Source organism: Microtus pennsylvanicus, chromosome 3 (genome assembly GCF_037038515.1).
Source record: "Microtus pennsylvanicus isolate mMicPen1 chromosome 3, mMicPen1.hap1, whole genome shotgun sequence".
Lineage (NCBI taxonomy): Eukaryota > Metazoa > Chordata > Mammalia > Rodentia > Cricetidae > Microtus > Microtus pennsylvanicus.
Genome location: NC_134581.1, coordinates 36861474 through 36865926, shown reverse-complemented (window position 1 = coordinate 36865926; position 4453 = coordinate 36861474).

Below are 4453 nucleotides of genomic sequence, written 5' to 3'. Positions count from 1 at the left end.
TGTAGTGCATAGAGTGCAGACAGGGGCGCGGTGCGGTGCACTGCAGCCTTCCATGGAAATCAGTGAAACAACAATTTGCATTAAGATGTTGCCTTGCCCAGCTGTACTGTGAGGGGAGGTGTCTACTGGGAACTTTTGATTTTAGAAAATCAATGGCTCCATGTGTAAAGCTAACTTTATCCTTATATATAACATGTAGACCAAACTTTCATTTTACTTTTGATAAAAATGTTTAAATATTTTTAAAACATACTATAAAACATATCTTCTGTCAAAACACCAACCGTTTGTATACTAAAGCCTACAGTACTTCACTGAGTAGAAGACTGGGGAGACTATGGAAGGTACCATAATGTGACTACCACGCACATTAGTTTATATTCTTTTTTTTATATTTATTTATTTATCATGTATACAATATTCTGTGTGTATGCCTGAAGGCCAGAAGAGGGCGCCAGACCTCTTTACAGATGGTTGTGAGCCACCATGTGGTTGCTGGGAATTGAACTCAGGACCTTTGGAAGAGCAGGCAATGCTCTTAACCACTGAGCCATCTCTCCAGCCCCATTAGTTTATATTCTCACAAGAATAAAAGTGCATTCACGATTGCAATAACCCTTCCATTAGTGAAGTCTGAATTGCAAGAGATTTTAAGGTTTGCGTCACAAACATGACCTTTCTGTCATCTGGCAAAAGGAGGCTTATTATTTTTAGTTATTTTAAATATTAAGTTTGAAAGTTTTTTTCCAATTTCATTGAGAAATTGAGGACAATAACATTACAAAATAAACACAAACAAAGAAACCCTAGCTTATACATTTTTAGAATAGCAGCAGGAGCTACCCTTCTTCCACCTTTGAACATATTAAGGTCTAAAAACATGTGTCTTATAAGATGAAATAGCCATTCAAATCTATGTGTGTTGATGCTCTGCCAGAAAGAAGGAGTGATCTGTTTTGTATTTCTTCCCTTCAGTTCCAAGTCCTTATAGGGAAATCACTTCATTCAAAACACAGAAAACTCCATGGAAAGAGTTTCCATGGACATATACAAGGTACTAAGTTTTGTTCGAGGCCAATACTATTTGCTCGATTTCTCCACTCTTGATTTCTGCAACATTGTTCGTGCCTTCATCACAGTCCTAAAGTGGAGTGTCTGTCATCATTTAGGGTTTGTTCTCTTGATTCTGACTGAGGTAGATTACTTGAGGGTTCCCCAGCAGTGTTACTGTGATTGTTGTTTTTTCTTGAACTAACTGTTCTTTGACACAACTGTTTACTCCTGCTATTGTGCCCAGCACAAAACAAACCAGACAATGAAGAAAATAACTATTGCAAAAAGTTTGGTTTATGCATGTTTGGTTACAGACTTTACATAATCCTCATGTGTCACAAAATATCAGCTTTTGGTTTTTTGATATGACTTTGTTTTCATTATTTTCTGATGTGGGATTCTCCTCTGTGTGCTATGAATACGGTTTATTATTATTGGTTAACAAAGAAGTTATTTTGGTTTATAGAAGGGCAGAGTATAGAAATGTGGTAAATCCAAACAGAGGTAGATAAGAAAAGAAAGTGGAGTCAGAGAAATGCCACATAGTCACACAAGAAGCAAGATGTGAGGTAACAAGCTACAGGCCTTGTAGTAAACTACCAAATAGTAGGAAATTTAAGATGTAAGAGCTTGATAGGAATATGCCTAAGTTATTGACCCAACAGTGTTATAATTAATATAGTTTTGTATGATTATTTTGGCCTGGGTGGCTGGGAAACTAAGCAGAGCTTCAGTTTACACTTTCCAAATGTTTTTTATTACTCTCATGAAAACTCTTTTCACTAGTGTGTGGCATAAAGGAACCCTTAGTGGATATTTTAAATACCATGAATGTGCTTCACCTTTGCCCAAGGACTGTCAATACTTACAATAGAATTTAAGAGAAACATCTTTGTATGTTTATTTGTTGCTTTTAATTGTAAAATACTGGTGGTGTGTGTGATTTGGGTGTTTGTGTGTGTGTTTCAGAGAGGGTCAGTACTTTGTCATTATATCCTTAAGAGATATTTGTCTTGTGGCATAAATTATCACCTTATCATGTTGAAGGCACCAAGTGTGATTACATGAAATGTTCACTTACCTCCACCATTGTATTTTTGTGTAAAGAGAAGTCTCATATTTCTTAAATGAAATTTGAAGAATAACATCTTCAGCCAAGATACTTCCCTTTTATCTACCATAATTAGGAAGTCCATCAACTCAATATTTTACTTCTATTTTGGATGCTATAAAGCAACTACATCCATAATTATTTTAAGGTCTCTCAAGAACCACTATTTATATTGATATTGTTCCTAAAGAGAAGATACCATCTTTTTCCATAATGAAAACTATAAATTGCTGAGAAAGTCACAAACATAAATATAGAAGTCTCACAACACATAGAAAACAGCAGTCTTGAAACTAATAATATTTTGGGATGTTTTCTGATTATCATAGTGAAAGATTTTAGTTTTAGTATTTGCTTTTGTCTATTAGAAACACATTGGAAATTAGCAAAAGCGCTCCTGGGTGGTTCATGTAACTCTTCAATGACATAATTAATGAAGATTTTCCTACAGAATTTTAGAAAGTTATGTGCCTTGAACATGTATTCCACTATCAGTCTTCTTTCTGAAATAAAGAATGATAGAAAAATAGAGGAACCATAATGGTGAGTAATATAGAAACAGGCTGCAGCCATCTCAGTAAGTGACAGTAAGTGATCCATCCAATAAATACTACTCAGCCTATGAACAAAGATTTCATTTGCATTAATCAGTCCTTCCCACCTTTGGGAGGTTGTCGGATTCACTGTTCATAAACTACCTCTCTTCCATACATAAAAAATGTGTATGTATGTAATGTGGTTGAAATTTCAACTTGTTAATGTAGGCATATTTGGCCAGTAATAACTTATTCTTAAGGCTTAATGTAATTAGCAGCCCAGAGGATACTAGTATACTTAGCAATAGATAACATTAATAACACAATCATGAAAAAACGTTTACCCAATAATGTCTTAAAGACAATCTACTGCGCCAAAACCACATAGAATTTGCTCTTTGACTCAAGAGAACATGGGTTGGGATGAATGGTCGAAGAGCAACCAGCTCTGATCTGAAGGCATTTATCATGATCTCTAGAGAGAACTATGTTGAGCAAAAATAAGCATCCCTATTTGACTAGGGATTGAGAGGTCAGAGCTCAAGGCTTCCCGCCAGACCTTTTGGAAATGAAGCAGAAAAAGCAACTAAAGTGAGGCTAGAGAGAGAAAAGTGCACATTTTGCACAGACAAATTCCACCAAATTCTTGGCTCCTTTCTGAGCTCATGTGAGACAAGTCTCCAAGGAGCCAACCCAAAGAGCTAAGACTGCAAAGGGAGTCAATCAGCTATGCCAGCACCTGACCTGCTAGGGAGAAAGAGGGAAGTGCCGTTCCAAGTTGCAGAGTCTGGGTAACTTTTCACACTTCTCTTCATTCCCAAAGCTGTATATGCTGCTCCAGAAAAGCAGAAAGAGGACTAGAAGAGAGACTTTGAACAAAGTGTTTTTAAAGATATGTATATCAACACTACATTATTATGTCTAGATTATTAATTTATAAGTTAAATAGTCTAAGGTACTCCAACTGCTTTTTAAAGAAAATATTTTGAGGTAAGATTCTACATTCCTTATACTTTCATGCATTTAAAATCAAGGTGTCCATATCATTAGAAAAGAATACCAGCCACAAATTTTAGTTGTCATTATAGTTAATCTATACAAATATTAGAAATAATTGACATTAGAAAGGAGACCTTTACTTATAAAGTTTATATATCCCCAGCTGCTTTGATATCTTGTAATTTCCTTCATCATATGTTTATATTTTTTAACATATATGTAGAATGTATATAAACACAATGCTCTTCAAAAAAATCTTTCATTTTATTATAATGATCTTTTTCAAAAATTTGATTTCTTTGTAATTGAGCTACAAAGTTTATATATACTATATATATATAACCTTTATATATATGGAATATATACAATATATGTATATATATTCCACAAAATGTGTTCAAGTAGTTCCTTTTTTATAAGTTACTTTTCTAATTTAAAATATATTCAATATTGATATAAAGTCCAGAACAAATTCTCTGCCTGTGAATTTTAAAGCTTGCATTAAAAATTGAGTTGGTCTCTCAATTTTAATTTGTAATGCATTTAATTTATTAATACAACTAATTAATTAAAATATGTATAGAACAGTAAATTTAATTAATTAATTATAATAATTGAGAGCTTGGTGAAGATCTAGAAAATACATAATTACGATACACAGGTGGACAGTGAGTCAGTTTCTCATGAATATCACTCAGATTGTCACAGTGAACAAAACAGGCAATTTTTGATTGACTGAGCATTAATAAATTAA